The sequence below is a fragment of the Microtus oregoni genome, unplaced genomic scaffold (genome assembly GCF_018167655.1).
Source record: "Microtus oregoni isolate MIOR12 unplaced genomic scaffold, Mior012 000044F_ref0000062, whole genome shotgun sequence".
NCBI lineage: Eukaryota > Metazoa > Chordata > Mammalia > Rodentia > Cricetidae > Microtus > Microtus oregoni.
Genome location: NW_024543218.1, coordinates 3,626,534 through 3,636,182, shown reverse-complemented (window position 1 = coordinate 3,636,182; position 9,649 = coordinate 3,626,534). Strand labels below are relative to the sequence as shown.

Below are 9,649 nucleotides of genomic sequence, written 5' to 3'. Positions count from 1 at the left end.
CAAAGAAATCCATCTGCCTCTGCCTCAAGAGTGCTGGAATTAAAGGCATGCACCACGACCACCTTTAAATCAGTGGTGGCTTCTTTGAAATGGTTTGGAGTCAAATATCTGGACAATCCTGGTAAACAATGTATACCCAGCCATTTTAATCTATTACAGCCTTAATTATCATACACTTACATTTTGGGTGTTTTAGACACAGTTCTCTCTCTGCTAAATTCTACTTTGTGAGACTTAATTGTTTTTTAAGCATTGGTCAATCTACTGTATCACCAATTCTATTCTTCAACATTATGGTACTGTAGTGGAAAGCTACACAACACGTGAGATGCCTTTGATAATCTCCACAAATTTAAATATAAATTCAGATTATATTTAAAGCTTAAATGCAAAGTGATCTATATCGAGAAGATACTGGAGAAACGAGGCTTTTCTGAGTTTGGCAACTTGTATCTATGAATGCATGAACCCTGTTGAAGTTGACTAGGAAGGAGTTTTGGAGTTTCCTGCTCCCAATACTCTAAGGAGATGAAGCCACAGAGCAAAGTTATTCAGGGGCCTGCCCCTATGCCCATGAATTAGCAAGGACCATGAGGGACTTCACATACAGGGAATATGACGGCAGGTTCCCACCCAGACCCATGGAGGTAACACCATAGTGTTTTCTGCACCTCACCCTCTGCTCCTCCCCATCAGGAGACAGCATTTCCTCACTCACCATGTTGTGCTTCTCCATTTTGCCAAAGTTCTCAGCTCATCATCTCTCTGCAACAGCAGCTGCACCCGAGAACAGGAATCCACTGGCACCAGCTCCCCTTCAAAGCCAAGACTTAAGGTGGCTGCCTGGAAGAGACCTGAACTGCTTCTGACTGGCAGTTCACCTGGAGTGTGTGATTGGCTATTGAGACTTGAATGGCAAGAGAACCTCCCATAAGGCTATAGTGTGCTTAAAGAGACAGAAACTGGTTCCTGTCCAATCCATTCACCCCAGCAGAAAACTTCTCCAGATCTGAGGACATATGCATTTTAATAGCATTTGCCCCTGGCTACAAAAGCGGTCAATGTCATCTTCTTGCACTCCTAGGAACTTGCGCTTTTTCTTCCAGCACACTACGTGACTTGTTGGGTGCACTGTGCTATGTGGTTGGAGTAATTTCCTGTCCCACAGAGGTAAGGATTCCTGGAATTCTAAGAACTAAAGAGAGTTTTAAAATTACAAAAGTAAATATTTGTTCTGTGGCTTCATTGTGAGGTCAGATGAATTGAAGGTACTTTTTACATGGTTTGCACAGGGATTTTGTACAACAGCAAAGAGCAAAGGAGGAACCAGATCTCAATCAAGATGATTGGTCTTTCCCCCATCAGAAAGCTGGGTGATGAATCCTTTGCTTTATGGGTTTTATTCCTTAAATTCGAAGCAAATTTCAGGGAAATGAATAATAATAAAAAGATTATTGTTCATGGAAATATGAATATGTAGAGAATAATGGAGGTAGAAAGAATGTCCTTATGAGCATTATTGTTAGCCAGCACATCTCCCTCCATAGTCATGTGAATAAAATATACAACTGCAGTATTTAAGATTCTCTACATCAACAGGACAGGTAGAATAAATCTCACCATTATGTAAAAAGCGAGCTTATTAGAATGTCTGACAACCTGTTGTCCAGGTAACTTAAGAACAGCTGCTAACCAATGGCAATTGAAGAATCCAATAGCTTGCTACTCAGCCTTTTTCTAAGATCATTTGAAGAATCCAGTAGGTGTTCTGCCCACAAGGCTCTGTGACTCAGCTGGTTTTAATTATTCACCAAAATTACAATGCAGTAGACTCTAATGCTAGCACAGGGATGAGTTTGGTAACCAGAGCTAGAGCAGAGGCAAAAAAAAAGACTTTTCTTCTTCTTCAAAATACTTTATATGTGACTTCTGCTACCAGAATGTAAGATACTGATTTAGGTTGGGTCATAGTCTTTGTTTGATTCAGGTTATTTTGGTGATTTCAAAACAGGATTTTTCTGTGTATTTGTAGAATTCATTCTGTAGGCCAGACTGGTCTCAAATGCAGAAAATCCCACTACCTCTGCTCATGAGTGATGGGGTTAAAACTGTGCACAGACACAGGCGGCGAGAAGGCTCACTGGTTAAATGTGCACATACACCAAGCAGCTTAAGGTGGGTCCGATCATCTCAAATTATACAGATTAATGGAGGATTTCTCCATTTCAAAACCTATAAGTAAAATCTCTCTCAGGTATAATCAATTCTTTGTGTATAAGATGATCCCACTGGTAGTCAGTTTTGACTACCAAAAATAGCCATTTCAACAGCCGAGACAGAAGAAATGAGAAAAAAAATTCTTGCCTACAGGAGGCACAAAGAATATGAGAGTTGTTTACAAAACAGTATTGTTCCTCAACAAATAAAGCATGGGGATTTTATGTTGGGAGTCTGAACATGCTCATGCAATGTTCTACCTTTCCTGAAGCATGCTCAGTTAACAAATCCACTTCCATAATCACAATTTAAAAGCAGAGACACATAGGGACATTATGCAACTGAACCAAAAGGCAGAGAAAGAACATACAAATTAACAAAATCATAAATGAAAAGGTGGGCATAGCAACAGACACTGAGGAAATCCAGAGAATCATTTCATCATAGCTCAAACCTGTATTCCATAAAATTGGAAAATGTAAGGTAAATGGACAATTTTCTGAATAGGTACCACATACCAAAATTAAATCAACACCTGGTGAACAATTCAAATACACCTGTATTCTTCAAGTAAATAGAAGCAGACATCAAAAGCCTCCCTTCACCTAAAAAAAAAAGCCAAGGACTGGATAGTTTCAGTAAAGAATTCTACCAGAACTTCAAAGAAGCGGTAACAACTATACTCCTCAAATGGTTACACAAAATAAAAACAGAAGGAATATTTCCATACAATCATTACCATTTTATCATGTTACAGTTACCCTGATACTAATTCCACACAAAGAATCAAAAAGGAGAATTATATGCCAATCACCCTCATGATCATTAATGCAAAAATACTCAATAAAATACGGACATACTGAGTCAAAGAACACACCAAAAATTTATTCACCATGATGAAATTAACTTCATTCCAAGGATGCAGAATGGCTTAACATATGAAGCATATGATCTGTTAATGTAATCCATTATATAAATAAATTGAAAGAAAAATGTAATGACATCATTAGATACTGAAAAAGCATTTGACAAAATCAGACACCCCTTTATGATAAAGGTCGTGGAGAGATCAGGGATATAGGAAAGATATCTTCAGCTAATAAAAGAAATACACAGAAAGCATAGAGCAAACATCAAATTAAATGGAGAGAAACTCAAAATGATCCCACTAAAATTAGGAACAATTCAAGGCTGTCCTCTCTCACCATACCTAGTAAACATAGTTATTGAAATTCTAGCTAGAGAGAAAAGAAAACATAAGAAGATCATGGGGATCCAAACTGGAAAGGAAGAAGTTAAGCTTTTGCTATTCACAGATGATATGATAGTATACATAAGTGACCCCACAAACTCTATCAGGGAACTCCTACAGCTCATAAATACCTTCAGTAATTTGTCAGGATATAGGATCAGCTCAAAAAATTAGTATATACAAGCCGGGCGATGGTGGCGCACGCCTTTAATCCCAGCACTTGGGAGGCAGAGGCAGGCAGATCTCTGTGAAGTCGAGACCAGCCTGGTCTACAAGAGCTAGTTCCAGGACAGGCTCCAAAACCACAGAGAAACCCTGTCTCGAAAAAAAAAAAACAAAAACAAAAAACAAAAAAAATTAGTATATACAAATAAAAAGAAGCTAAGAAAGAAATCAGAGGATCATCACCATTTACAATAGCCACAAATAATTTAAAATATCTTCAGGTAACAGTAACCAAAGAAGTGAAAGACCTGTTATTTCAAAAGTTTAAGTCTTTAAAGAAAGAAATTGAAGAAAATACCAGAAAATGGAAAGATGCTCTTGGATAGGTAGAATCAACATAATAAAAATGGCAAACCTACCAAACGCAATTAATATATTTAATGCAATCTCCATCAACAACCCAAAACTCTTCTTCCCAGGCCTTGAAAGCACACTACTCAAATTCACAGCAGAAAACAAAACACACACAACAGCCAGTCTCGTGGTCAGAACAACTTCTGAATTCTTCACTTGATCTTAGACAAAACGTCGAGAAGCAATGTCCTGGATTTTTCCAATTACCATTGGTAGGCAGCTACTTTTAAGTTACCTGGACCACAGCTTGTGAGACATTCTAATAAGCCCATTTCTTACAATCATGGTGAGATTCATTCTACCTGTTCTGCTCATGTAGAGAATCTTGAATACTGCAGTTGTATATTTTATTTACCTGACCATGGAAAGAGATGTGCTGGCTAACAATAGTGCTCATGGAGACATTCTACCTAGGTCCATTATTATCTACATATTCAAATTTTCATGAACACTACACTTTTTTATCAATATTGATTTGCCTGGAATTTGCTTTGAATTTCAGGAATAGAACCCATAAAGCAATGGAGCCATCATCCAGCCATCAGTTGGGGAAAGACTAATCATCTTGTTTAAGATCTGGTTCCTCCTTTTCTCTTTTCTGTTGTGTGGAATCCCTGTGAAAAACCATGTAAAAAGTACCTTCAGTTCATGTGACCTCAGCAGGAAGCCACAGAACAATCATCTTTTGTGACCTTAAAGTTATCTTTAGCTGTTAATATTCTGTGCACCCTTTCCCCTGTAGGACAAGAAATCACTGCATCCACCTAGCACAGCACAGTGCACAGTACAAGCTAGCTAGCCACATTGTCTCCTGGAGGAAAAGGTGTAAAGTTTCTATGGAGTGCAAGATTAGGACTGTGTCTCCTTTTGGAGCAAAGGGCAAGTGCTATTGAAATGCAAAGCTTGGCCAATTAGAAAAGATCTTTGACTGGGGTGGAGGGAATGGCCAGGAACCACTGTACTGTGTCTTTAAGCACACTATAGCCCTGTGGACACTGTTCTTGCCACTATGACCGCACCAGCCAATCAGGCCCTCCAGGTGACCTGCCAGTCAGAAACAGTGCAGGGCTCTTCCAGGCACCCGCCTTCAGACTAGGCTTTGTGGAGGAGCTTGTGCCTGTTGTTTCCTGTGCTGTGGTGAAGTTGCTGCTGCAGGGAAATGATGAACAGAGAGCTTTGGTGATCTGGGGAACCACAACATGGTGAGCTAAAGAATGCTATCTCCAGATGGGGAGGAGAAGAGGGTGAGGTGCAGGAGACAGCATGGTGCATCCTTGTGGGATCAGTGTGGGAACCTGCCGCCATATTCTCTTCCTCGTGAAGTCCCATGTGGTCCTGAAAATTCCTAGACCTAGTGCTGTGGGCTTAATCTGCTTAGAGAATTGGGAGCAGGGTGTTTTGTCTACAAAAGTCTTTTTTCTCAACTTCAGTATGCCATACTCGAGAGGACTAGTTTCTCAGTATCTTCTCAAAATTGAGCACTTTGCATTTTACTTTACATACAATCTCCATTTGTGTTTAACTATGTGGATGGTCTCAAGGCATCTCACCTGTTGGGTAGTGCTGCACTTCTAAGCTGCCATGTAGAAGAGTTGAATTGCTGTTATAAAGAATTTTCTAATGCCTTGGAAATAGTTCAGTCTCACAAAGTTGAATTAGCTGAGAGAGGACTGCCTCTAAATCACCCAGAAGATAAACGTATTTTTTTTTTTTAAAGATTTATTTATTGATTTTATATTCACTGTTCTGTCTGCATGTATGCCTACAGACCAGAAGAGGGCACCAGATCTCATTACAGATGGTTGTGAGCCACCACGTGGTTGCTGGGAATTGAACTCAGGACTTCTGGAGGAGCAGCCAGTGCTCTTAACCACTGAGCCGTCTCTCCAGCCTGATAAATGTATTTTTATCAGGGCTGTTAGAATTTAGGATGCTCCGGCACACTTTGTTGAACTGGATTGTCTAGATATTTAGTTCTAAACTACTACAGAGAAGCCACCACTGATTTAAAACCAGACATCAGGCACATCCTCATATAAGAAAAAACCTCTAGGGGGTTTTCAAGGAGGGATTACAGGTTTCTAAACAACCTTAAGGCCTGATGTGGCTCAAGTTCCAGTTTTCTTCTTAAGAAAATCACAGTTCTTCCAGATGGACAATAGGACACCAGGTGACATATATTTGAAATGCAAAACATTGTTGTGAGAAGGAGTTACCTGATCAATCAAGGGTTTTATTTATTCCCTCAGGCAGGGAGCTGGGAGTTTCTAGGAGATCTAGTAACAGCCTGGGAGCTGCTAATCCTTGTGAGTCACCTGAAGACTTGATGTATTGATAATAAAACAGAGCTCCTTCTCTAAAGCCAGGAATATGCTTTGGAGAGCTGGTAATGGTCTGGTGGCAAGGCCTTCATGGAGGGGTTCCTTTAGGTCCTACCCAACCCTTTCACTATATGGAGCTGTGGTTATCAGTTCCCAGGCCACTGTGCTCTTAGTAAAGTTCTTGAGATAACCTGTGTTCCAACTGAGTAGAATTGTCTGACCTCCTCCCAAATTCATATGATATTGCTTACTGACTTCTTAAAATTCTCCCATTTCCTTCCATTTCCCCTCTGGAAGTATCCAATATGCTATTCTTCTTTTACTCCATTTATTAAAATTTTTTGAAACAGTGTTTCTCTTAGGACTTGTCCTACATTACACCTTTAAAATCTTAAATTAAATGATTCTACCACCAGTTTCAAAGTTATAAATTTGAGTTATGAAACTGAATATCCATTGCAGGTAAAGGAAAAGGATTTGCATGTGGACAGTGGTTTCTACCTCAGTCCAGAATAGAAGCAACAGATAGGATAGACTTCACCTTAATTTGCCAGTCTTTCCTTTTCACTTACCTAGTTTTTTATCTCCAGAATTCCTTCAGCTTGTATTCATTTACATGCTTCAATTTCAATTTTCACTTAGTGAAATGATTTATTCATTTCTATAAACTGTTTGCTTGTTTGACTTTCTTTAAGGTGTTTATTATTATTCTCCAAAATTTCATTTATCTTTCCCTTGCTTTTTTAAAGAATTCATTCACTTCCTTCTTAAGGACAAGAAACATCTTCATAGTTGATCTAACTTAATTGTACTTTGACTGTGTTTGAATAATCAGGGTGTGCTGTAGTAGGAGAGTTGGAATATGGTAGTGACATATTGTTCTGTCTGTTGTTGATCATGTTATTGTGCTCTTGTCAGGTATCTGGGTCTGAGGTGACTACAGGTCTAGGTGCCAGTATCTCTGTTTGTCTTTGTTGGATGCACGTTTGGTTCCCTGGTTTCTTTTTGCTCTTTGGTATTATGGTCTGTGTTGCCTATGATAAAAGTAGATTTTTCCCCCCATTTCGGGGTCTGGAAGACTTTCAGCAGGCATGACTTTAGTACTGCCTAAGTATTCAAAGTCATTGAATTGTAGGTGCATGAACTTCTTCTTGCTTGTTATGCTTACTTTACATTTTTAAAATTAATATAACTATTTTATGTATCGGCATGACTATGGACCACATGGTTACCTGCTCCTCAACATGATCAAAGGATCTCAGAATTTGTGAACTTGGAATAATGGATAGTTATGATTCCCAAATAAGTACTGGCAATTCTGTTACATCTATTCAAGACCATCAAAAGCTAGGTACTACTCAGTCATCTCTCTCCCAGCCTGGGTTTATTATTTATGCCCAAGATAAATATTGCTAGTGTTTTCATCTGTCCATTTGTAACTGTTTAAACATAAAGCTCTGTTTGTAAAATGTTATTGGTATTACAGTTTAAATAGGGCACTTTGGATGTTTGGAAGATAAATAGAGAAGTGGAGTGAATGCATCCTTCTTTGTAGGAACTTCAGTAAAAACCTCTGAATTCTTCTATTCTTCTTGCTTGATTCACTGATTTTTGCAATGGAGACAGTATCTTTTGTTTGTTTGTTGTTTTTTATTGTTTATTTGATTTTTGAAACAGGGTTTCTCTGTAGCTTTGGAGCCTGTCCTGGAACTAGCTCTCATAGAACAGGCTGGCCTCAAACTCACAGAGAACCACCTACCTCTGCCTCCTGATTGTTAAGATTAAAGGCATGCACCACCACTTCCTGGATGATAGCGACTTACTATGTACTTCCTTCCACCTGTACTGGACCTCATTGCATAGACATGTCTGGCATTTAACTCAGAGAAAAATATACCTGCCTCTGCTTTTGAAGTTCTGAGCTTAAAGACATGAGTCAATACACCCAGTTTGTCCAACTTATTTTTCTATTTGTAGTTAGTTGATCTTCATAAAAAAATTTTCATTTGTACTATGAACTGTTGATCTGTTTCCTTGTTTCTCTCTGCTAATAGATATTTTCTCTTGTAAGGTGACATCTCATTCAAAGAGTACAGAAATGACAGAGAAGACGCTCCAATTCAGTTTCCTTCTAAAATGACTGTTAATGTCTTGGAATATGATTAGGGAACTCCAAAATTATATGACTATACTATCAAAGAAGTATACATTTACAATGTTGTCACTATCATGTCACTATCATGTATGACATTTTAGAAGGCAGTGACCTATGGTGATGTGCATATCTACTTCACTGAGGAAGAGTGGAATTTGCTGGATCCTTCCCAGAAGAATCTCTACTAAGATGTGATGCTGGAGACCTACAGGAACCTCACTACTATAGGTAAAAATGAATTTCCTTCATGTTTCAAAATAAAGGGACAATTTTTCCTTGATTAATGATATTCTTCAACAATTTGATTTAGAAAGGAGAAGAAGAATGAGGTGAATAAAGCAGCCATGGTTCTAAGGTTTACTTAAAATAGCTACTTAAATGTTGCACAGTATTCAATATTATAACATACATTTTCTGGTCCTGCATTTTAGGATACATTTGGGAAGAACATAATAGTAAAGAACATTGTCAACATTCTAGAAGACATGAAAGGTAATTTTCTGATGCATGCTGAAAATAATGATCCTCTGATGAAATGATAATCTGTCCTAGAAGATTAAAGGCAACCGTGTGAATAAGCACAGCTTTAAGTGCATTTATGATTATTAACTTCTGAAAAATCCATATAGAATTTCATGTAGTTGAATTACATTTTCAAGGCATTTTTTTAATTAAAAAGACATGAGAAATGGCTAAACAGATATCAGCATTTGAAGCATACAACCATGAGAGCTATTCTGTAGATCCACCAATCCATTTATTTCTTACTACTCATAATACAAAATGTGTACACATTGAAGTAATGATAAGTATATCTGCAAGACTTTCTACCAAACTGAGAACACATAGTAAATCTTGTATTACTCATATACTTCTTATTGCTATATTAAGATTGGTGACAGAAGCAGTAAGAGTTAAGTGGCAGTTGTTGTGAAGAAACTTTAACAGAATGTCACACCATGATAATTCAGTGTGGAAATTTTTTGTTTGTGATTCTTCCTTTACCTTGTATACCACAAATTACTCTCAATACAAGCCTATGAGCATGGGAATATGGAAAATCACAGCATATCTCTCTCTAAAAACAATTAGAAGATAAGTATTAGTCCCCATGTTAAGTACCCT

The 9,649-nt window shown here is 38.1% G+C and overlaps 1 pseudogene; it reads left to right on the top strand.

Moving 5' to 3' along the window:
• Nucleotides 1-590: 590 nt before the first annotated feature.
• LOC121434685 overlaps nt 591-9,649 on the top strand; it is a 34,518-nt pseudogene continuing 25,459 nt past the window's right edge.